The 25535-nt window shown below is 43.0% G+C and overlaps 1 protein-coding gene across 18 annotated transcripts in view; it reads left to right on the top strand.

The window, feature by feature from the left end:
* The first annotated feature begins 347 nt into the window (after positions 1-347).
* Positions 348-25535, top strand: part of PTPRF (protein tyrosine phosphatase receptor type F) — a 376703-nt gene continuing 351515 nt past the window's right edge. For 4 of the 18 annotated variants that reach the window (XM_038143941.1, XM_038143936.1, XM_038143939.1 and 1 more), the window contains exon 1: positions 349-989. The gene's annotated coding sequence lies outside the window, so the exon portion shown is untranslated. Of the gene's footprint in view, positions 990-1098; positions 1238-25535 lie in introns of those variants that run through there. The other 14 variants (XM_038143929.1, XM_038143926.1, XM_038143930.1 and 11 more) reach the window with 6 other exon arrangements.

Raw genomic sequence — 25535 nt, 5'->3', positions numbered from 1 at the left:
TGGCTGGAGGAGATGAGATGATAACGGCCAAAGATCCGCAAAGGAACAAAATTACCACACACGAGAAGAAATCCTGGAGACCATAGAGGGGGGAATAAAATCAACATGTCGTGGAAAATGCCTCAGTGACCCCAGCACGGTGCGCAGAGAACGGCAGCAGAGCGAAACTGCCGAACACCGCGGTGTTGCCCTCGCTGACGCAACCCCGGCTCTTAGGAAGGGCTGGGCAAGGAGCCAAAGAGCACCAACACACCCGGTGCAAGGGCCTGCCTGACTTAACCCTTCCGCCGTCTCAAAAGCCCGCAGAAAACACGTCTCACTTTCTTCATTTCTCAGTTCAGGGCTCTGGACGGGGGAGCTGGAAGGGCTGAACAGAGTAAACGAGCAGCAGCGCGCTGGGCGAGCGCACGGGCTGAAACACCGCGATCAGCCACGCCGCGGCCAAACCATCACAGCCCGCAACAGGTCCCAGCGCGGCGCTCACCGCTGCCGCCGAGGAGACCCGCGGGGAGCGAGGAGGGCTCCGTTCTGCACCCCGTCCGCCGCTTCTCGCACCCACCGGGGCCAGCCCCGCCATCTCGGCTCTGACCCGTTCTGCGACCCGGGGTTAAGAGCGGAGGGGCCGGGCGTGGGCAAAGGGCCCGCTCCGAGGCACGGCGCGGCCGGAGCCCCCTCTCCCGGCAGCCGGCCGAGGAGAGCGGCGAGGGCCCCCCAGCTGCCAGTCCGGCTCCTTCCGGCGGCGCCTCCAGAGCGCCCGCCCCGGGCCGCGGCCGCGCCCTCGCCCGCCCCACCGGGCCGCCCCCCGCCCTCCCCGCCCACACCTGGCCGGGGCGGGCCCTGCCCGCCGGCTGCGGGCCGACTCGGCGGGCAAGGCGGGCGGCAGCGCAGCGCAGGCCGCGGTAGAGCGGAGCGGGACTCGGCCGGCAGCAGCGCCTCGCCTCGCCGCGGGGCCCAGCGCGGCAGCGGGGGCCCAGCGCAGCGCAGCTCAGGTGAGCCCGCGGGCGGCAGGTGGCGGCGGCGGGGCGGGCAGGGCTGGGCTGGGCTGGGCTGGGCTGGCGGCGGGGCGGGCGCGGCGCGCGGCCCCGGCGTGGGCGGGCTGGCGGTGGCGCGCGCGGAGCGCGGTCCCGCGCGGCGGCGGCTGAAGGAGCGAGCGGAGCGGAGCTGCCGGCGGGCTGCGGAGCGGCTTCTCGCGCGGCGCCCGGAGGCAGCATGCGGACGGCGGAGCCCCGGAGCCCCGGTAAGTGGCTCGGCTACGTCGCCTCTCCTTCCTCAGCCCCGTGTCCGGCTCCCGACACGTCGGGATCGTCTCCCTGGGAGCCGCCAAACTCCGCCGCCTGTTGAGCCCCGCGGATCGCGGCCCCCGAGCGATGGCCCCGCCGCCCGCTTCGGCCCCGCCGCCGCCCCGGGTACCCCGCGGGGGCCGCCGTGCGGTACCGGAGCCCCACTGCCGTCCGCTGGGGCCGCCACGCGGTTCTCCGGTGGCCACCGGCTGCGCCCCGCGGAGCCTCCCCGGGTCGGCGGGGGGCAGCCAGGCACCTGCCGGCGCCGCGGTGCCAGGGGCGCGGGGATTGCCGCCGCGGCGTGACCTTCCCGGCCGGGCTGCGGCGCTCGGGGCAGCTCCGGCGGGCGGACTTCTGGCGGTGGGCTCGGGGGAGAGGGGTCGCGCCCCGCCGGGCGCAGCGCCGACCGCGGCGGGGCGTCCCGGGCGGGGTGCGTGTGCCTGTGCGAGGCGCGGGGCGGCCGGCAGTGGCCCGAAGCGTTTCCCGCGGCCGGCGCCGGCCGTTCCTGCGGTGGGAGGAGGGAGCGAGGGAGGGCGCTGCAGCGGGGGGCGGCAGACCGCGCCTTTCCCCCCCGGTGGGGTGAGCCGCCGCCTGGGAGAGCGCGGGGCTGCCGGGCGGCGGCGTCTTGGGTGGCGAGAACAAAGGGCCCCCGGCGGGAGCGGGCAGGAGCACCGCCGCTGCTCCCGGGGTGCCAGCTCCCCAGAGCGGGGTGGGGGTGTTCATCCCGGTGTCCCCCCGTTCGCCCTCCCTGGGGAGCGCGGCTGCAGCCCCTGCGGGGCCAACGCCTGCCCCGCAGCCGCCTCCGCAACCTGTTGTGCCGCTGCCTGGTCGGGTGCCGGTGGGGTGGGCAGTGCTCCCCCGCGGGACACCCGGGGGGGCGGGCGGGCTCGCGTGGAGCGGCGCGGGGTGGGCGCCGGCAGCCCGGGGCGAGCGGGAGGCGAAGGCTGTGGGCGGGTGCGTTTGCCTTCGCGGTGGTTTCTGCACCCAGAAACTGTTAAGATCCAACTTCAAGCAGTTCAAATAGCTGGCGTGAATTAAATGCAATGAAAGAAAGTATTTCCGCGCTGTTAAAGGTCTGTTCCCGCGAACCTCTTGTGTGGGAAAGATGTGGTCTGTTTCCAGGAGACTGACTGGGGCAGCTGTTCTGAAGCGTTTTGGAGCTTCGTGTTTATTTCATATGCAACCAAATGAAGCCGCATTGTCAGTATCAAATACAATATTCTCTTGTAAAGTTTAGAACTGAGCTGTAAAAAGTGATTTGGGCTGACGATAACTGGATAATCAAACCTTCAGTTGAATATTTGTTGGTTTAGAGATCTCTAAAGGCAGCTAACTTGTGCAGGGACAGTAAGCTAATAGAGTTTCTTTATGCTGCTTCTGTAACCACCTTTGTTCATTTTTCAAGGTAAATGCTAGAGAAAGGACAAATTTAATTTAAGATTACTAAGGTCCTGTGCTGCAAATGACTTATCAACATGTCTGGTTGCTGGGTGATTGTTCCAAGACTGCCAGTTAGGCTTTGAAAACAGATTTTTAAATAAAGTCCATTGCATTCATTATGATAATGCAGGAAATGCGTGGCTCACGAGGTTGGTTTTATGGAAGGAACAAGTGTACTTTAATCCTGATTTTATTATTTCTTGTGTGGTGGTTTGCTGTGAGACTGAGGACGTAGGAGTAATAGATATCCGTACTGTGAAGCGCATGATCAGCAATCTGAACTTCGAAAGCAAAGAGTAAAATCTGTGTGGCAAAGCAGCAACTTTGTGATCTGAATGTGTGGTGGGTGACAGTGTTGAATTATTTAAGTTCTCAGTTTCTGCTGTTAACCAACCATCTTAATGTGCAAGTTTCTTAGCCTGTGTCTAGCTTTTGAAATAGGATGCTACACATCCATGTATGTGAAGGGGTTAAAACAGCTTATGGCCAAAAATTAACGCATAACTTCAGATCAAGAGATTTTTATATTCAGTTTAGTTACAGATATTCCCATCAGCCCTTTGCTTTGCACGTGGGTGTCCATGAATACGTCTTGGCTGCATACTGGTTGGGGCCATTAGCAAAATAGTAGAAGCCACAGACAACATTTTATTCTCATTCATGCTGCCAGTGAAAGTGTCAGTTTCTGGAAAATCCAAGTAGAAGCTGTCCTAAGTTGTTTATTGTTTGTGGGTTGAGAGGTATGCAGGTATTTTTAATTTTATTTTTTTAAACTAAGTTCTGCTTTTGAGTATGTGAGATAATTGTCATTGGCAAAAGCAGAGAAGACAGTCAAAGCTTGTGACTATAAAGAGAAAGATCTAAGCTTGTGGGTAACGGAGAAGAAATGTTTTCCTCTTTGTGTCCACATAATGCAGGGCTGTGGGAAGATATGCCTAATGAAGATGATTATTGCTGTGGCTTTCCATAAATCCACTTGTAATGGAGGCTTTGTACAGTTACTTCTGAATCTGTACATTTAAAAACTGCAAATAGCGATAATGGAGTTGGCTAATAGCAGACTGTCAAGTAAGTGCAATCCTTGTGATAATGTTCAGCCATAGATCTCCATTTAAGCATTACTTTTAAGCAGAAAATGTTTCTTGTAGGTCATAGTATATGCAGTTGGGAGGAAAAAACCCCCGAGTTGTTGCTGCCTGTTGTTGAATCTTAACCAGGTGATTCTAATTGGCCAAAGGGTGCTTTTTCTCTCCAGCTTTTTATCAGATAGCAGGAGATGTACAATTCAGTAGATCCATCTGATGTGAATTTAGGTAGTGGAAAGGAATACTAATAATAACCAGCTTTAAGAGAATGAAGAAGCTTACCTGAACAGTAAACCTGTGGCTGTGTGCAAATTAAAACGGGGACTTGTGCCTGTTGAAGAATTGCAGACTTTCCTGTGAAGTGTTGGAGTGAGCTGGATGCCACCACATGATAGTCTGAGTCTGAGCTGATCTTGTTAGTGGTGTTAATCAGGACAAATCTTTCTGATTCAGTGGTTTTTTAGTGCTTCTTAGAAACCACGGTTGAGAGTTAAATTACTCATGTCTGTTTTGCAACTTAAAAGGTGAAGGTAAGACAGTAGGGAAAGTTTTTAATGTGCTATCTTGCCCTAGTACAGACGGGTGTGAAATCATCTATTATTTTCAAGTAAAACACTTGTAGTTGCTACTGGCTGTTTTATATAGTGTTCTGAATGAATGCAGTTTTAACTTAGATAGCTAAGAAACAGCTTTTGAAGGAAACTGACAGGCAACTTGGTTATGTTTATGTTTGGAGTAATTCCTTGAGAAATATTTGTGATGCTCTCCATCATTGCTTGCCCTCCTTTAAAAGCAATGCTTTGACTTTCATCTTTCATACAGTATGTGAGAGTTCCTTCTGTGGATTTACTTCTGCTCAAAATCTGACCGTAAAAGTAAGCGTTGTTTCTACAGCTCTTAGTGCAGTGTTCAAACCCAAAATACATGCTTCCTTTCCAGTAAAAACTTGTAATTACATGGAGCGGTAGCGAACTGGAAAGTATTGCAAAACGTATGTAAGAATACTGTCGTACAAACTCTAAAACTGACGAATGACTCACTGCGCCAGTGCTGTATCAAATTCTATCTATACACAAGATTTAAATGACAAGTTTACTTTAGGCAGGGAATATGCAATTTTCTTGTACTCTTTCTTCATCTAATGTCAAGTGAGCGTAATGAAATGGTGCATGTGGGCATACAGGAGGTACCAGTTGTAGAGCTTTAATGAGCAAGGGGAACAAGCACTGCTTGACTCGAGTTGTGAAGGTGATGGATGTAACTACTCTTACATTAAAATGAAGTTGGTGGTACTGATGCTTATTTTGAGACGTATATTTCTTTTAATGTACCTCATTGTCATTTGTTTATGTGCATTTACTAACGTTGGTTCTGTTTTTGTTTTCTATGGGAGACAGTACTCGGCTTTTTAGCAGTATACATGTTCATCTTTACATATTCATATTAATTGAATTTTTTAACTGGCAGTTTGGCAGCATTTTTGTGAACATAAAATTCGGGTCACTGCCAAAATGAAAATGTTATAATGGTCTCAGCAAGGGGAAGGAGCCCATGATTGTAGATTAAAGAGGAAAAGACCACTTTTCCACTGCAACAACACAGGTTTTATTCATGCCTTTGACACTGTCATTATAAGACGCTTCGCAGAGCTTTGGAGAGCCCCCTAAAAAACCAGAAAGTGCTAACAGGCAGTAACATCCTGTACTTGGGAAGCCTGTGTGAGCTGGGAGAAGGACAAGGAAGAGTGAAGTGTGGGTATCAGGGTTGTGTGCTGCTGCACTGTGTGTCACATGTGTATGTGTGTGTATCACCTCTGGATGCTGGGGCATCTGATGAAATGTGAGGGGAATCCCAGCCTGCAAAACGAAGAAACCCAGTAACCACTCAACACTAGGAGGAAGAGAAACCCAGTATTGACTTGGCCCTAGATAGAAGACTTTAAGCTATTCACAATCTCTTGTAATTTCTAATTTAGCCATTCTGCCACAAAGCCTGTCCCTTCTGCTCTCTGTTAATCATCGTCTTTCTGGGCAGTGGGAAAGACGCCTTGGTCTTCACCTTATGTTGATCATGAGAGCTTTGTGACCAGTGCCTGCAAGTGTTTGCTGTCTGTAGGAAGGTCGAAGTCTCCTGGGACTGTGGAAGGAGGCCAAGTAGGGGAAGCTGGAGCACTTGCTGTTTAATGTCAGTGTGCACACAATGTTTATACACCTGTGCCTCAGCAGAAAAAAAAGGGTGAAACAGGTCTTGCTACTTCAAGGACTCTTATTATCTGAGAACTTGATTCTAAAGATCGGAAATACAGAGATAAGTTAGGGTTTTTGGAGCAGAGGATGGAAGCAATGTTTATAAAAAAACTGGTTGAGATGAAAATTGACGAAAGTACTTTCTAATATCTGGGCACTGTACTTGGAGGAAGCTCTGTTTGGATGCTTTAATCAAGTGCAATCCACTGTGTAGCTGAAATAAAGCAATACCATTAATCTCTGAAGTAGGATGGTCCCATTCTTATTCTCGTCCTTTAGCAGGCATAGAAGCTTCCAGTTTACAACCTGTCCAAAAGACATTTATTTCTTGGCACAAAATTTCAGCTGCAGCTGGCAAGTGGGTAAGTACTTTCTTCCAGCATTACTGAGAAAGAGGAATTATTTAGGTTGGCACAAGAAGTTTATAGTTTGGAGTTGTCACATGAAATTGAATGGAGGAAAAACATAAAGACCGGGCATGTGGCATTGTTCTTTCAAAAGCAGTGCTGGAAATCTGGTCATCACTTGAAACCAAACAAAGCATACATGTGCTTGACCATGGTGAGGAATTATCTATTGTTGGCTTCATAGGCCTCTCTTCCCTTTTTTTTTTTCTTCTTCCTGCAAGTGCTGTGTTTAACACTGCATTGCATGTGTGTATACGAAGAATAACATCTGTTCTATTTTATGAGATCCACAGAGCAGGGTTGCTTTTCTATCCCTCCTGTGTATGGATTCTTCTCTCATGTGTCATCCTTGCTGCTGAAGGCAGCCAGGCACTTGAGCTTTGCAATATCTTTTCTCTCTGTAGGAGCAGGAAGTTATTCATGGGATGGTACTTGATTCTTTTGTTAGATTTCCTCACCAAATTAGATCTTACAGTGTTTTGGAAAAGTCATCATTTTTCTAGAGAGTTTTCTGAGTAGGTAAAGAAGTGGGATGATCTGCATCTGTTTTTCTGGGGGAGTTTTGGTAATTGTTATATCAGTGGGTTAGATTTTCTTCTCCCTAGATGTATTTTGATAGGATGGTTAATGGGGAGGATAAATTAGATCTGAGAAGTATGAAAAAGGCTAGTCTAGTGTTTAGATTTTAGGCTGCATATTTAAAAAAATATATGTATTTTACCTGGCAAATACTGTGCTTCTGACCTTTTGTCTTGAAGAATAACCATAGATGTGGCAAAGGAGCCTTTTGGACACAGTGAGTTAAGAATGTGTTGAGGTGTTACGTACTTCAGAGATGTGAGATGGGGGCAAAGGAGAAAGAAGAGACCTTGTTTTTAGATGGAGTTGTTTCCTTTTTACAAACTACTGTTTTCTTCAAATGCAAAGGAATTATGTTTGTTTATATCTTAAGTAACATTTGTTTCACCAAATTTGATCCAAGGTTTAGTTGTTGCAGAATCAATAATAATTCTGTTACCTTAAGGAAAAATCTGTAATTTATGAATGTACTGTCCATTGTATTTTAAGTACTTGTACTACAAAATTTGCAAGATTACACAAATTGACTAGAAGATGTACAGAAAATCCAATAATACATTTATCATGTCAAAGTTCAGTGAAATATGAAACATAATTACCATAAACAAAAAAATTTGCCTCTTAAACCTATGAACTAGAAGGCGTGGAAATAATTTTGTAATATATATTCTCAGTGGTTTTGTTGAGACTACTTTGGCACCACCAAAATTTCTTTACAGTCTGTGTATGCTAACGCCTGTGTTATGTGGTAAAAAAAAAAGTACTCATAAACTTGTACTTAACCTCAGGATGAAACATGTGTTTTTGAACATGAATTTTAGATATTGAATGTCTCCTTGCTATAGCCTTATTTGTGAGTAGCTTCCCATTAACAAAATGCAGATTTGAAGAGTTACACCTGGGGACACGGGTATTTCAGCAGATTGTAGGGTGTTACTGCTTCAATTCTGCCTCTTGACACACAGGTAGGATTATAAACTTTTGCAGGAAAGTTTTTCTCCTTTAGTATACTTGAGAGATGGGAGTCTGGCTAGCGACTCTTGTTGGTTTGTGTTTTCTATGGATTCCACTATGTCTTTGGATCCTGTAAAAGTAAACTTTTGGTTAAGGTAATGCACTCATTTACGTAATGTACTCTTTTGGCTCGAGAAAGAAAAAAATATTTTAGAATTGGCTGTCAATTAGCCTGATTTCCTGGGGTCTGTCCCATTGCAGAGGGTTCATTTTAACACAGGTCAGTAAGTGCTGGATCCTACTTCATTCAGCCAGGCTAAGACAGGGAGAGCTTGCAGAAGCGTGTAGCATGGCCATGATTTCAGCAGCTGTTTTTGGGTGGGTGCAAAGTGTAAGTCTCTTAGTCTTAGCTGGATTTTGGATGAGACTGAAGTGAGTGTGAGCTCTCGTTGCCCCCATGCTGGTGCTGTCCTTAGCATGGAAGTGTTTCCATCTCGCTTTGCTTTGCCTTCTGTGCTGCTGATTTCCCTGGCTGGCCAGGTGTTTGGCCAAGGCTGTGGTGGCCAGGGGCACCTCTCACCTGCGCCCAGGAGAAATCCACAGAAGGTGCAGCGTGTGCACCTCCACGATAGAACCCCAGCGGCTCTCTGGGAGCAGGCTGGTACTGCCGGTAACTGTGCTTGGCTCCTGCTGTGGCTCTTACCTGGAGCAGCTTCTTTGCAGACAAGATAATAATAAAGTGTGCTGCTATAACTTACCTCCATGCCAGTCTCTTTCTAATGCCTGTGGAAGAAATAAGGAGCATAATTAATTATCTGAAGTGTTGTGTGGCATTCAGCTGTCATGCTCTTCTCCTGATCCCCCATGCTGTCAGGAAGATGGGCGTCCTTTAGGACGCAGCAGTGTTTTGCTGAAGAGTGATCAAAGGCTTCTTCATTGGCCAGAACCAAGGTAGATGGGCAGACGTTTGTTTTAAAATGAGTTGCACAGAGTTGCTAGGAGCAGCAACTTGACTGCAGTGACAAAAAACATCTTCAGCATGCTAGAAATCGTGAATTGTTTTGTTTGCTTAGATCATTGAGTGTTCAGGGCAGGCACCGTGAGTTGTAGAGTGTTAAAGAACACATTACAAAGCAGTTACATTGCTGGAAAGCATTTGTAAATGTAAGCTTGAATTAAAGAGATGTATTTTTTTCCCCTATTAAACTTTGAAGAGTTGAGCTTTGAAGACCAGTGAATTTTTGATGCTCTTAAATGTTGTCTTCAAGGAGCAGGTGAGAGATCTCCTGACCTCCTGTTTCGCCTTTTTTTTTGTTTTCCCCCATGTGTTTCTTTGAGCTGATACTTTAGTGTTGGTTTTAGATAAAACAAGAAGTGCAGACATTCTGGCTTTGGCATTTGAGTGAGGGGATGGACTGACATAACTGTGTAGGTTATGAGTGGAATATAAGCTCTGGAATATTGGCTTTCTTAGTATCTGAACGGAGCTATCAGGCTCTTAGATTTTTGTTGCACAGTGTAATTAAAATAAACACTATAATGCTAATCATTTATGTATTTTTGCCTGTAGGTAAAGTTTTAAATTGGAATTAGCTGTACTTTGGTAGAAGTGGATTTTTTTGGTGGTGGTGTTTTTTGTTTGTTTGGTTTTTAAATTATTATTATAATGTTGCCTGTTTAGAGTCTAGTGATATTTCAGTGAGTGTATAAAAATATTGCCAGGCAGATTTGTTTATATTTTTATTGTATATTGTAGTAACGATGTAATTACTGCTTTTAACAGAAATGCCTGACTTGAGTGTTTAATTCTGTCAGGCTCAAGCAGTCGCTGATGAGGTGATAAATGATAGGTTATGTGTAGAAGTGGATTTGCAATTATTTGCTGCTTTTGGAAAAAAAAAAAAGATGCTTTGTTTCTGTCCAATGACTAATGTAGAGAATCAAAGTGGTGCACCAGATGTTTTTTTCTGATGACTGTGGTGCAGTGTCTTTTTTTGTACAGAGGAGGGTTTTGACTGACTTTGTCTCTTGGTTTTTGAAGTTTCTTCTGCTTGTTAATGCAGCAATTTCTACTCTGGACTTTTCTATGGACGAGCTTTATGGAAAAGCGCCTTTCCCAGCCATTCATGCCTGTCTCAGCTCCCCGTCCATCAGGAGGTGGAGAGGCAAGGACATTTTTACAGCACGGGCTGATCACTTCCTTTCATTTGTTTTTATTTCATAGAATTCAAACAAGAATAAGTGTTTTGCTTTATTTGTTGATGTCTGATTAGGAATTAGTGGAAGAAACTGAATTGTGGGTGTGATTAACAGTAGTTTTTGTTTCTGGTGTATGAAAGGACTCATTGTCTGAGGCTTTTCCTCCATCGTGCTCTGCCTAATCCTGCTGAAATCACACGAACAACGGCAGCGCTTGAGGCTCCTTGTCTTGTTTTCCTGCTTACTTAATCATACAGCTGGAAAAATTCCCTCTTGCAGAGGATGGTTGCTTCTCGTGCTGAATCTGCCATCATGTCATAGGGGCCTTGCTGTTAAGGTGGGCATTAGTTTGAGGGGCCTGGGGAGGTTCATTAATCTGAAATGGGAAAACTGATCTAATTTGTGCTACATTTGGGTTTTTTATATATGGGCCTGCTGGTTTTGTTAATGCTGTCTATCACCTACGTCTTGGCAACTGTGGCTGAAGGAGGTGAGCTGCCTCAATCCAGCTTTCAGTTCCTCCCACCTTTCTGTTAGATGAACTTTCTATACTTGCTGTGTAGTATTTCTGCAGGGAGGAACTTTAAAATTCCTCAGTATATGCTTTCAAAAGAAATAAAAGTTTAAGGTTTGTAGAAATGAAGACATTTCTAAAGTACATAGTAAGTACACATAGCAGACATGACTGATATTCTTTCGGGAAAAACCCAGAAGAAACACAATACCCCACCCCATGAACAGCCTTTCTTTGCCTCTGAATCAGGTTGTCATTCCAAGGTCTTAGTGATTTAAAAATATAAAAAAAAACTCCCCTGAGGAATCTATTAAAAAATTATTTGGTTCACTGAACATTCAGTGCACGTTCAGTCTTGGAATCCATTACATGCCCGTAGAAAGACTTTAAACATCCTCTTTGACAAAGTTGGTCTGAGTTGTGTCCCTTTGGCAGGTGGGTGTGAGGGAATTTCATTGCTTTATTTTCAAAACAGAAGTGTGTGGAATTAATATTGATTTTTATTATAGCTGCTTGCTAGTGCCACTGTATCCAGAGGTCACATGTCAGCTCTGCTTTTATAGTGACAGCTTTCCCTCTCTCTTTAGTTGAAGTCTGTAGTTGTGGAGCTCTGGAAATAATTGGGGAATGCTGTTTTTTTTTTTTTCCTTTGAATTCAATTTGTAAAGCTTTATTACCTAAAATTAAATTCTTATCAGGTTGAAATGGTGCATAAATTCTTGTTGAATGGAGACAAGTGCTATTAGAAATCAGTGAAACTAAGCTATATTTTAATCCTAGGTTTATTTTCATTTCCATTGTCATACACTGAAAATACTTGCATCTGCTTTGTCCATCCGTTTTGGCGGTTTCTTGTTCTGATGAGTTTTAATGGTTAAGTCTGGGAGAGATGTGTGTTAGAGTCCCACTTACAGTACAGTTGTGTTCTGTGACATGGGTTATATTTCCAGGTACCTAGAGTAGGTGTTGTCTGTTCCCGTCAGCATGTGCTGCTTTTGTGTGCTGAAGAGAGTTATCATATTATTCAGCAAAACTGCCTTTTTTTTTTTTTTTTTAGAACCTTTCCACATTTTCAGCTCATGGTGGAGAGCCCTGGTGTCTCTTTGTTAGGTTTTATGTGCAGATATTCACAATAGCTCACAGCTTGGTAGTTTTTCAGAGTCTAAAGTCAGGTAAGGACTTAAAGAAAACACAAATAATGGGCAATCCCTCCGGATATGCAAGTTTATTTGATTAACCCATCTGACCCGCAGCATTGGAGAGCAGTTAAATATTTGGACAGTCAGCAGTCCTGTTAGTCATGTTTCATTAGGTGACGGCCTCCTCCATTTCGAGGCTGCTCTGTTTTGCTGCCGTTGCCAAGTCTTGTGAGATCTTGAAAGGGAGCCATGTGTGGGGGCACGGCGGGTGCTTTTGGGGCTGTTGCTGGACCAGGCTGCCAGGAGGAGCCGGGATGTGTGTCACTGCAACAGCATCATCTGCAGTGGGATGGGAATCAGGGGCAAGGGAAAAAATTGTTAATTGCACATTGTCAACACCATAAAGGTTAGTTTGGTAGATAAAGTTACCAACCTAGGCAGAAATAGCAGTGCTGCCCTGAGAAGTGTAAAAGACTTGTCAAAACCTAATCTAATCTCCAGCATTAACTGTATATTGTAATAATGGATAAATGAATTTCCAGCAAGCTGAGATAGTCCAATTTTAATAACTTCGCAAGAAATCAAAGGGAGGTATTGTGCTGGAAGAGGCATATCACGGTTATCCAAATTTCTTTCCATGAAACTGTGTTTAATTTTATGTGAGTGTATACTAATGGTTTAAAAACTCATTTGTCTCCTTGTCAGCAGCTTGACCGGTATTTTAATACAAAGGACATGTTATTATCTTGAACTGGTCTCGTTTTTTAATGTATGTAGCAGCCAGCTGGAAAATTGTTTGACTTTTTAACTGCTGTGGTTTTGATGCAGTGTCTAATGTAAGAAAGTAAAATTTATTTAAAATCAGTGGCGCTTTTAAGAGTTGTGTTTCCATTTAGATTCGAGGGGATAGGAGCAGATATTTATGCTGAAGCACTCAGTCTTCCCCTTTTTCTAAAGATCTGTGTTAATTCTCTGTATTAGAGCTAGGTAAAATTCCTATACTTAAAATAGGAGGAAAATAAGTAGGAAACAGCTGCTTGCATTTTAGCTCAGTGCATTTCTGGATGCATTGCTGAAGGTGTTCTGATAGCAATGTCTAGTAAATGTTATGGGAGAAAAACCTAGTACAAAAAAACCCAAACAAACCCCGCTGGGATTCAAATGTGGTTTTAAAAATTATGATAGTGCCTTTTTGTCTGTTCTAGCAAGAAAAGAGTATGATTATAGTGTGTTTTCATTATAAAGGTTTTGTAAGTGACTAGACGGGATTCAGCTCTGAATTCCTGACTTTGGAGTGTCCAAATTGTGCATAATTAACTTAAAAGTTAGATTTTTGGAGACTCAAATGTTTCACAGGGAAATTAATGAGAAATGTAGTGTAATGTGCTGCTCTTTTCAGTATGGTTTTCTCACCTGAAATTACTGAGTTATAAATATTTTAAATGGAAAATGGTTCTGAAATGAGCTATGAACAAGTATTCTCCTGTATTTTTGGTCTCAAAGTGAAAAATGCTTTGATTAATAGAGCCACTGCATTAGTTTTTATGGTAGTTTGCTGTGACACAAATGTAGTTTCTAGGTGTGCTTAAAAGATGTAAGTTTGGCAAAGTTTGTGCCCCGTCTTTTCACCTAATTGCTTTATGAGTTTGCATATAATCTTGTTAATTAAATTGTTTTCGCATGATTGCCGAAGCATCTGAGAATGGGTAAAAAGTGCTCTTCATGGACCAAAGTGTTCATGGTTTGCTATCAGCTGTGTGGAGGGTGTTGGGTGCTGCTCTTAGAGGGGGGCAGCGCCCGCCTGGGGCAATGCAGTTGTCTGAGCCATTGGAAAGGAAAGCAGAATTGTTTTGTGTGGTGTGAAATAACTTGGACAGCTCAATTTTGCTGTGCAGTTTTTTGTGTGCATTGGCATGAGTAACAAATGTGTTTGCCGAGTGGCTTTCTCTGCTAATGGTTTGGTACGGATCTGTGCTCTTACCTTGGTTGGAGGGGATGACACCAGGTCTCGGTCAGGTTGTCGCTGCCTCGTGACGCTGCTCAGAAGGGTTGGCTCATTCTAACCAGCTAGGGATAAGTGGAAATGAATGACTTCACAGGAGCCCAAAGGGTAAAGCAAGTGTCACTGTGAAGGTAACTCCAGGAGACTGATCCAGGCCCACCACAGGGCTCAGTTTTCTGAGCTCTGGCCATGACCTTGGATGTGCATGGGTGAACTGTGAGAGCTGCTGACAAGTTACAGAAATCCTGGGTGGATGCATGGTCTCACTTTGTTTAATAGTGGATTTTTTTTCTTTTTTGAGGAGGGACAGAGATGCAGACAGAGAGTTCCCAGCCACAATGCTTTTCAGTTCTTTATTTGAAAGTGTTTTAAGCAAGGGACATCAGAAGCTGAGATACAAAGCAACCTTTTGAAGTTAAAAGTGGGTCTGCATGAAAATGAACTGCTTGTCTGTGAAAAGAGTCAAGTGTGAAAGGATAGGATGGTTTCACTAAATGAATTTGATAGTCTGAATAAGTGTGGTGAGGCAGAGAGGAGAATCTGGAAAGGTCAGGACTGAGCATGTGACTCTAGATGAGGCAGTGGAAAGACATGAAAGGAATTGTGTGGAAATGCCTTGGTTCTTGGTTTACTTTTTTTAAAACTCAGAAGTGATTTATTTATTTTGGTGAAGGTGGTTATAGAAAGGGAACTTTAGAAGCTTGCTGAAGAGAAGCAGGGAATCTGATTCCTTTGGGATCTTGTACCTTTTTCATTCAGCCATTGTGTGGTTTCAAATAACTAGCAGATCAAAGCCTAAAGGAACTCCTTGTTACATGTGCAGTCGCATTTGTAGGATTTCTCTGTCCTGCGTGCTTACTGCAGTTGAGTGCTTCAGCAGCTTTTTGTCCCAAGTAGGTTTCTTTTTATTTCTGTCTTGTTTTCAGTGATTCGTATAACTTGGAGATTTTAAAGAATTTGACATTTATTTTCTAGGTTTCTGATATTGCTTAAAAATAAAGTATGAGATATCTGCTTTTGATATAGATAAATGTGAAATGAATTGCACTGGTAACAGGAAACTGTCTGAACTTCTTGTTTTATGGACTCCAGGTTAACTGTCACTGCTCATGGGGTCTTGAGACCCACAGTACTTTTGTCATCAGCTCTGTGCTTTGGAGTGATTAAAGAGAGCATATCAAGTCCTATGAAATGCTATGAAGAAAATGAAGAATAAGATACAGAACAATATTATGCCTTGTCTAAATCTATGGTTTGTCCATGCATTAGATCATGTTTAATCTCCCTTTCGTATCAAGATACAGGGCAGCTAGAGGAACTGCAGGGAAAAGGGACATGAGTTGTTAGAGACCTGGAATGGCTTCCATGTGACAGATGTTCCCTGTGACTGGGAAAGGTATGGTTGAGGAATGATGTCACAGAGGTCCATGAAATTGTGACTGGATTGAAGAGAGTTTGGCTATTTCATCTGCTTCATTCAGTGTGTAAGAGCCAAGAAGTCAAACTTTGAAGGAGTCAAGTTAATCCTGGCAGGAGGAAATCATTGTTCATGCACCTAGAATGATGTGCATGTTCTTCAGGCAGTAAGCCGGGAGAACTCCTGGAAAATCTTTTCTGGGGACTACCTGGCAGACAAATGCAAGTCTAAGAAAATCTCTTCCAGTCAAAGTACTGAAGGCCACAGATGTGCTTGGGGGGAAGTGCAGATGTGCTGATCCTGTTCTTGCTCTTCTCCAGCACTGTGCTTTGAGGGTGTGTTGGAGACAGGGTACTGGGCTAACAGGGCTTGTGGTGTGACTCAGCACGTCTTTATGTTTGTGTCCTGTGCTTTGCCATGAACTCCATGAACTTTGTGTCCTCAGTTTGCTTAACACAGGGCAAGCCCTCTGCAGTAGAGCCTTTACTGTGGAACTTATTTTCTTGGGCAATAGCAATAAATAGTTAAGCTGCAGCTGGCAAAAGCTGAACGCAAGAAGGGGGAGTTGCTACTTTCCCATTTGCGCTCCCAGTTGCTGTGGCTTACTTTATGCTATTTTGGTGTCGGTGCCATTTCACTGAAGCAGCAAAAAATTAACTTCAGGGGGAAGAGCTTAATAGCTTTCTGCTGGTTAGTGGATTAAAGCAGTTCAGAGGTGCAGTGAATGCTGAAGGGGGTGGGACTGTACAGCCGCAGAGAAGGCAGCAAGATATTTTCCTTTTTACCGTTAGTAAGCCATGAGATAGTTTGGATGTGGCACAGCCCACCCATCTCCCAGATGCACAGTCTTCCCATGATTATGCTGACTTTAGTGATTTTTAAGCTAACTTGTGGAAGGCTACAGTCCAGTAACACAAAACGATCAAATTCTGTTGCAGCCCTTCAAGTTTTCAGCAAGCTTAAGTAAATCACAAATGGTGCTTGAGTAGGGCTCCATGCCAGTAGGGATGATGGCAGCAGTGCCCAAACAGGCATGAGCAGTCCTTTCTGCAGAGGTGGTAACCTCCCTTGCAGAACCAGACTGCTGCTGATGGAAGGGTGGATCTGCCTCCCACAGTGTGGTGGTGACCGCGTCGCTTTTTCCTCTTCAGAGCACATAAAAAGGGTTGTTACTTGTCCCTGGAACCTTGGGGTGCTCTGGAGAGAAGAGAGCCTATCAAAGTATGCAGGTGGGCAGAAGTTATGTACTTACTTCCGCACTGAGGAAGCTTCCCAAAAGCAGCTTGAAAAAGGGACGGTGGTGAGAATAAGATCTGGAGCAGAGCTACTTCCTTAGTGTCTGCAAGTGACAGCGTGGAGAGGTGGCTTGCCCAGGGAATAGCACAAAGCTAGTTTTTCTGCTTCTGTGAAAGTGAATTGTTTTCTGTCCTGTTTGAAGGAGTGCTTTGGGTACAAAATGCTGATCTAGGTCTTAACACATTATTGATGTGTGCAAAAGAGCAGTGTTTGCAAATGTGCCCACTTGTTTTAAAAACAGACGGATCATGCCTCATGCCTCATCCTTTTGACATCAGAACTTCAGGACCTTTTATTTAATTGGATAAGTATCAAAAAAAGACTACTATCCAAAATGAAAGAGATCTGCTGAAGGGAGCTACCTTGTGAATGTCACAGACGCCTATGAGCAGTAACGATGTAGGATAAAGATTTGTGTTTGAATTCTTCTAAGAGAACTAACAGTTGAAACTGATGGAAAAAATGTATTTACTTTTTAAAAATATATTACAATATTAATAACTTCCCACTATTCTGCAAATATCTTCATCTTTCTAGTTAGATTGTTCTACATTACTTATTCCAAAAGAGATTTGCTCTACTGCTTCTATCTAGTGCTGCATGTCAAAATAATTTTTCTTTCGTGGACAGGCCAGCAAAATGTCATGTGGACTTTTTTTTTCCATTATCATTTCGGTACAGGCAGGTCAGCAGCACTTTATACAGGACGAGAAAATTTCCCTGCTTTTGGAGGCTGTGTAAATAGACACATCTGTGGCCTACTTTTCAACACTTCTGCAGTGTTTTAGATACTCACAAACTTAGATTTTGTATTTTTTAGAAAGCTCTACAATTCATTTTTAAAGCAATGGTAATTCAGTGTGTCTAACTAGCTGAAGATCATTAATAGCTTCTCAATTCAGTACAGTTATGCAGTAAAACTCCTTCTGGGGTGATGCTATTAAATAATTCACTTATTTTCCTTAACTTTTTTCTGGTGGCCTAGCTTTTAAAATCTTTGCTGAAATGTTGCTTGAAATCTTAATCTAATTTCTTCTTTAAAGGTTAATTCCATTAGTGTGTAGTTCATGGAGGAAAATGCTCTATTATGGGAGAAACCTATATAACTTTTACGATGGATTGTGAAAGCATCAATATGAATATAGGCAGGAGTGCTGGTAGATAATATTTATGGAAAAGTAGCCCACTTTGTTTAGCTTTTGGAGTGTATGTGTTAGGATAGTGGATATTAAGGTAGGTAAAACAGGCTACATAAATGGAAAGGCATTTAGAGTGGTGGAAAATAAAAACATCTTTTTTTGAATTATTTTGATCGTAGTCAGAAAAGCTTTCAAAAATTTACACTGTTTAGTGAAGGGAGTGGGTTGTACTGTGACTCTGACAACCATTTCTTTTGAGGGAAAATTGCTCCCTAAATTTCTCCCTCAGCAGCCCTTTTGCAGGGGATATGGCCTGGAGTCATGCTGTGTTTAGTCACCAGTTGGGGTCCTCAACTTGATTTTAGCCTGAGATTTCTACTGGATTGTTTCATCATTTCGGGAACTGGTATGTGTTGAATGATTTGCAATACAGGAACTTCTTCCACGTTGCCTGATAGACCTCTTTATTTTACTCCTTGGTGCACTGCCAGAAATAATAATTAAATCCAAGCCTTTAACAGCATTTTATTGAGGGCAGATTTGAACAGAGATCTGATGAGATCTTTGTTCTTTTAGGATCATTGTGTTTTTTGGATGTTGTCCAAACATGTTTAACTGTCTTCAGTCCCATTTTTCCTGGGTGCAAGGAAGAAACTGCCATTTCCTTGAGCTTGGTGACAGTTTGCCTGGCGGTGGTTATCAGCCTGCCAGGAATCTTACGTGGGCCTGTGCTCTGTCCATTGTCCTCAGTCAGTTCCCACTGGATATGGTTAAAGGCACTTTCCTGTTCTGGCTGGTGGGGCATGACTTTGCTTGTGCTGTGTCTCTGAAGCATCATGGTCTGGGTCACCCCATGGAGATTTTGGGCTCAGGCAGCAAGCTCCTTACTGTGAGCCTGGGAGAGGTCTGCACCTACAGGAGAGGCTGTCTTTTTTACAGATCAGTGTCCCAAGCCTCTCTCGCCTTGAGGCCAGGCCTGACTTTTGTTGGAACAGGGTAATCAGCCTGTTTTCATTTGTGCACCTTGTGCATCAGGGCAGAAGGTGTCTGGGGTCTCAGGAGGGCTTTGCTTGGCCAGGCAACCAGAGCCTCTGGGTGAACCTCCAGGCTGGCTGTCCTGGTGCAAAGAGCTCTGGTATCTTGGGTTGGCAGTTCCATTCTCACTCACCAGTTCTTCACCAGGTTTGCTCTTTTCTGTGCTCCGGGGAGTTGCAGCTGTGCTTGACATGGGATTTCACAGCTGCCACTTTCCACCTGTATTGCTCAGTCCTGACTGTTTGTAGCTGCCAAAGATTTGCTGCAAAGAATGCTGTGGAAAGTGAAACATTACCCTGTTGTATATTTCTTTATTTTAGCTTGGAAAACAGCATCTGGAGTTATTCATAATAGGTAGCAAAATATTTATTGTGCTTGAAATGCTTGTAAATGTGTTGCAGACAACAATATAAGCAATTTTTTAAGCCATGTGAAACATTTTAATTTATGTGAAACTGCTCCCAATATAAATTTTTGATCTTATCAATAGAGAAGACTGACTCAGTATAGTTCAATCAATGTTACTAATTTTTAAAGTGATAAAAATGTTATTTGATATACCTCCAAATTTGCCAAAATGCTTCAGTTGAAACAGAAGTTCTTCAGATCTCAAACTCCAGTAACATTCTCTAAGTAAAAAATAAAACACTATATGAATTTTATGTTGGAACTTTGCAACAGGAGTTAAAAGAGTTGTTGGAAAGGTGGACAGGTGATCATCTGTGCCCAGGAAGATTTCACATATAGAGAAGCTGAACTCTTGGATCAAAAAAATACAAATCAGAAGGGGCATAAAAAGTCTAGAATGTAATAAATTATTTAGGGGATCTAGGTCAGCAGACTGTTCTTGAATTGTCAGATAGATAAAAAGGAAATCTGAAACACTTTGAGATTGGTCAGTTCAAGATGGGTGAGATGAAAATCCTTCTTGTGATGTGTTCAGGAAGACCATAGCAGGCACTTGTATGAGAAATCGCTTTTTGAAGTTTAAAAGGTTAGATATTTATACAGGTGCTGGGATTTGTGATAACATTTAAAGGCTATACTTGACTTTCTTTTGTTTGAGCAATCCCTGTTAAAACACTAGGATGAAGCTTAAACTGAACAGAACCTCTGTTGGAGGTTCCTGCATCTTCCCCCAAGCTCTGTAGTGCCTCAGTAAGGGGGAGGTGGTGGCTGGGTGGGCTTCAAGGTAGATTCTGCCTTGCTTGTAGCATCCTCTGAGGCTGGACATCTTGTGCACCTCTGTGAATTTAGCAAGGTGCACTTTGTAGGCTGCTGTGTAAGTAAAAATGAGTTGGAGGACATAACCTTCCTGTGGGAAACTGACAGATTGTGTCAACTATTTGATTGGCTTTTTATCTGTAGGTATAACTGTAATGGATTTTAATATTTAGATTAATATTGGTATCTCCTGTGATTTCTGCTGAGTTGGTGCAGAGATTACCACTGACTTCTGTGGGCGTAGGTCAGGTCCCTTAAAACCAATCCTTATATCCTGTGTTACCTTATTTGATGGTTTTATACCATTGAACCAAAATATGTTAAATGGTAAGCAGAAATCTTGTATATAGCTAATCCTGAAGGAGTTACCCAATTACCATGATCCCAAAAGTCTGCCCAAAAGTCTTGCCCAGACAGGAGTATTTTTAGCAGTCTCTGTCCCTAAAGCAGGTCAAATACCTATGTGTTCTTTTTAGCTACAGGTTACTACTAAAATTTACTTTGTTTTGGGAACACTTCATTCATTTCTCAGAACTGGGGCAATTGCTGAAGGTCATCTCAGAGGAAAATGTTTCTAAACCTTGAAGTTTAACCTTGGGAAATGTGATGGCAAAAACTCAGTGTGCCAGGCAGAACTGAGGTTGCAGTTACCCTGACAGAAACTGTTGCAGCAAGCGGTGATTGAATAGAAAAGACAGGAGAAAATACAGGACTTGAAATCCTGTGGTTGATGCATTGTTATGTCCATCTTGAAAACCCATGTGTTAGATAATTAGTGTCCTTTGTCCTCAAATGACAAAATGGAGTTGTACAGATTTAACTTACCTGCAGCTATTGAAAAATATGATTAAAAACATGTCATTTTTGTGATTGTAGAGCAGCAAATTGGTCTTTAAATGGGTACATTGCTGGGGAGAATATGTATTTCTTTAAAATATTTTGTCTGATCCACAGTTCAAAATAATATATTTAGAACTAGCATCCAAAAAATTCTCAGTGAAAATTGGAATATTTCCGGCAATGTTGCTACCCTTATGTTCGTTCCTCGTCTCTCTGTGCAGAAGTAACCTGAAAACCATCTTGTATTTGAGAAAAGCACCAGCTATAAGATCACAGGACTGCAGCACTGTCTGTGCCAAACCGATGGCAGAACCTCTGTGTTGCAATAGGAATGTTCAATAGACATCACTTGGCAAAGTTGTTTAAAAGTTCTAGTGTTTGTGAGTTCTAAAATCTCGGTGTTAAATGCTCTTAGAATGTTCTCTGAATAATGCATGCTCCTGAAGTGATCTGTGCTGTGGGGAGATGGGCTGGCTGTACATGGCTGGGATAGTCAAGCAGTGTGAAAAGGAATGGGAAAACAAAGCAGATGCTGCAACTCAGCTTTTAGTTACATTGCATTTTTTCTTTAAAACACTTGACTGAACTTTGTATGCTGCGGCAGTGAAAGAAAGCTAGAGCTCTTGCCCTCTGAACTTTATAAGTAGGTAGTCAGTCTTGTGACATGCCTGTACTAAATGCTGGGGTGGTGTTCTTCTGTTTTGACCAGTTGTTTGGCATTCATGTTTATTGGTATATATCACTGTTCAAGGAAAATACGTGGATTTTGCATGGAGAGGGCTGATCCTTGATACTGTAGAGGGAATAGAGTTTTGTGCCTGGTGTTTTTTCAGCCTCCGTCCCAGTGGTGAGAGACATGCAGTGCCACTACACTCCTGTTGCTTTGGGTTTTTTTTTTAGGAAAGCTAGAAATACATGCTGTGTTAAGATAAAGCAGTTGTCATAAAACGAAAAAAGAAGTCAGATTTTAATACTGTGTATGTGTTTGCTGCTCATGTCTTCTGCAAACAAAAGGAGGTTTACCTTCCTCTTCCTCAATATTGTTATGTTATGAAAGTTGTGCTTAGAAGAAAACAAATATTTACCTAATCATATGCTGAGAAATTAATGACCTTCAGCAAACTTGAGAGCTACCTGGACTCATTGACTGGCCCAGTATTGAGCTGCTTTGCACTACCTGTATGTTCTAACCTTTCCAAGTGTGTGCAGAGGTGTTTGCACAAGAAGCTCATGGTATTTTCTGTGGGAGACCCTTAAGCACATCTTCAGCTTTCTGCTACTAATCTCATTTGCGGGAGTGAACTCTTCTTAAGTGGTCATTTAAGTCTCTCTTGTGAGTCTACTTGTAATATTGGGGCTTTAGAAAGGCTGTTAGAAGAAAGCTTTCAGACACTAACCCCTGTTTTCCTTTTTAAACATGTCCTTGTACTACCACATACTAGTCTAAATAAGGCTTTTCTTATCCCAGTGGTATTTGCATTCATTTTATTACTGCAGACTTGTCTGATTATGTTGCTTGCTACCCAAAGTGGGCATATTTAGCTGCTGCATCCCTTTTGCTTGATGTGGCTTTTTTTTTTTTTTGCATGTGCAGCCAAGGTTTCATTAATCTTTCTTGCTACCAGATCACACTGCAAACCTTGTAAGAATTTCTTGGCTCCTCAGTTTGTCACTCCCACTGAATATTTCTTTCAGATTATTTTCCTGTTGGATGTCTTCACTGCACTTTCCCAAGGAGAACCTTATTTTTAATTGCCTGCTTCTCAACTTTCTCTGTCCTCGCTGGGGCTTGCAGCTCCTAAATTTAGTATCTTCCACAGATTTCAAGAACACACTTTTTACTCCTGTTCTGCATGATTAACTAAGATTTTTAGGAGAACGTGTTAGAAAATTCCTTGCATCCTTGAGAGATGCTTTCAAAGTTTCGGTATATGATTTTCATTTTCTTTTGAAGTTTTTTTTTTTTTTTTTTTTTGTACGATGTTCTGTCCACATCAAAACTGGTTTCTTAAATAATTTTGAAACTGTATAATCTGATACAGTCAAGTGGTTTACTGACATCCAAGCATATTTTTTCTGCTCTGTGCTTGCTATGAACTACAATTCTCTATAAAAGTGATGGGCTGCATCAGATTTTGCACATATTCTATAAGCCCCATTTCTCATTTTGGTTGAGAGAAGATAATAATCTTTGAGCAGTCTCAGGGGCTTGGTTTCTCCTGTCTTAATAAAACTATTATTTTTTGTGAAGTCGAATTTGCTTACTTATATAATTTCTGTGTGTTTTTCTTCTGTGAAGTTGAGGTCTAAATATGTTTTTCATCTCTAGATATTCCATAAAGGAATTAGTGTTTCTATCTACTAAGCTTCTTTGCTAATTTGTCTTCAACGGCTCAACTCCATGGTATCATTTATTCCAAGGAGTGGCTCTGATATGTATGTCTACATTTCCTAAGGCGTTTATTTGTAATTATTAATGCCCATTTGTAATGGCTATCAATTGGTACTTTACTGAGGTAATACAGATAAAAGCACGGAATTGCAGTAGTGGGTATTGCCAGGAGTGCTTGCTGAGATGAGCTGTCTGTCCTAATTCCGATTTCTCCGGGGTTTTTTGTATGTTTCTCACTGAAGGTGTCTAAAATGTTGAGTTTTTGTGGTACTGCTCATATTTGTCGCAGCTAAGTATCTGTGTGTGTGTATATATATAAAAATGTTTTATAAGTTCATAATTGCATTCTAATTGTTTAGCCTTTCCTTTATTTTCCCTTTTAGATTTTGAAAGGTGGTCAGTGTGGCCAGCTACTTGGGTTTTAATACCTCCTCCTTCATCATTTATTAATGGCCCAGACTATCCTTGTAATGGCCACAAAGCATTAGCTTGTTTTGGCTTTTATGCTGTGCTTATCTTTCCCTGCAGGTGGTAACTGGCTTTCTAATTCTTGTTAGGGCGTCCTCCCCCTCTCTTACTGAGACACAAATCTGGTAGTCTGGTGGTGGAATCCGCATTGATCACATCTTGGTTCTTGTATCCTTGCCTTTGAGAAGGACTGGACTTCTTGTACTTCCAGGTTATTCTGTAGATATCATGAGGTTGTATTAGAATGTATTAGGTTGTATTAGAATTTAGAATGTGGTTTCTGAATTTTTTCTTCCACTTTCACACTCTTAATCCTTTCTTCAGCCAGACCTTATTCTGCTTTTAATGCCACATGGCTTCTGTTCCTCAAATGAAACTCTAGGACTCTAAACTCTAGGTGTGATGACCACCTTAAATGGTAGTTCCCAGTTCACCTGTGTGCCAAATCTGTATAATTATTTACCACTAAAACTTGTGTTTTCTTGCATGATCATAACTTGCTGTTGTTGGCAGGGAGCTGGTTCAGGACAGTTTCCCTTCTTAGGAGTGCTCTCATAGGTCTGTTTGCTGTGCTTTGTGGGCTGTTGCTGCCTAATTTGTGTGTGTGTTAAACAACAAGAAGCCAATCTAATGGATGCCCTTCTGGGTGAGTGGTTGTGCTGTGGGTGTTCTGTTGTTTGGGCCAGGAATGTTTTGTCATCTCCCATCACCCAGGCCAGAGGCCTGTTATGAGCGTTGGTACTCTCTCTTCTCCCTACTGTTCATGCCTTGCCTTCTCTCTCACATTCTTTCCTTAAACCAACCACCTTCTCTGTCTGCAGTTTTTATTCTTTTGTAGTTGGGTAGAACTGCTTCACCTTTCTTTTGTAGCTCAGATTTCTTTTGATAGCTAAGTGCTGTCGTCTTGCTTAGTCATAATATATTTCATTGCAATTCTCGTTTGTATCAGCCCTCTCAGTTCTGCTGCTTTCTGGGTTACTACCTTTCATTGGATACACGTGTTGGCTTACTTTTTTCTGCTTTGTGTTTTTATGGTTGAAACTGATATATTTTTTTTCCCTACCTTAATATATAGTCTCATAGTCTCTGATGGTAGCTTTCTATTTTGTAGACTCCCAGAAAATGTAATTGCAAGGTTTATTCCTGTCTTTATATTAAATAAGATACTTAATACAGCCAGACAAAATTCTAATCCCTGTGGCAATGTACTGAACATATTTGTTGGTGTGTAGCATAGCTAACTATTTTAGTCCTTCAGCCATTCTTCAAACCACATCATGGGCTTAGTCGTTACAGTCATGCTGCTTTGGAGCTATGTTTTGGGGAGGAGATCCTCTCCCTTTGTCCCTACCTATATTAAAGAGCACTTTATATGGTGATACACACTTGTGCATGACAGTGAACATACAGGTTCAAAATTTTCTTGCTTTGTGGGTTTTTTTTGTATGTGTACATGAAGTGTGGAGCTTGATAGCCTCAAGTTAAAAACTTCTGGGTTCTTTGGGCCAGCGTGCAGCCCCTAGGCATTTTCTGGCTGACCTTATATACTAAAAATGACCGAGAGCATTCTGCTGTTCATAGTTAACCTCTTTTGGTGGTTGGTTTTCCTTTTAAGAAAAAACACTATGCAGTCATGAAAAATACAGAAGTGGCAAAAGAAGGGGTTGTGATAAATAGGAGAAGGCTGTATTGCTTCTGCTGTCTGAGGATGCAGAAGTGCAGTGGCACTGACCTGCTGTGCCCAGGGGCAGCTTGGAACCTGAACTTCCGTCTTTTAAGAAGAAATCAAAATAAGAAATTTTTGTTTAATAAGAGAGAAAAAAGGAAATTTACAGTTAAATGCAGTGGATCGCAGACTAATTTTGTGTGGAAAATTGTG

The sequence above is a fragment of the Motacilla alba genome, chromosome 8 (genome assembly GCF_015832195.1).
Source record: "Motacilla alba alba isolate MOTALB_02 chromosome 8, Motacilla_alba_V1.0_pri, whole genome shotgun sequence".
Lineage (NCBI taxonomy): Eukaryota > Metazoa > Chordata > Aves > Passeriformes > Motacillidae > Motacilla > Motacilla alba.
This window is presented reverse-complemented; position numbering and strand designations above follow the sequence as displayed.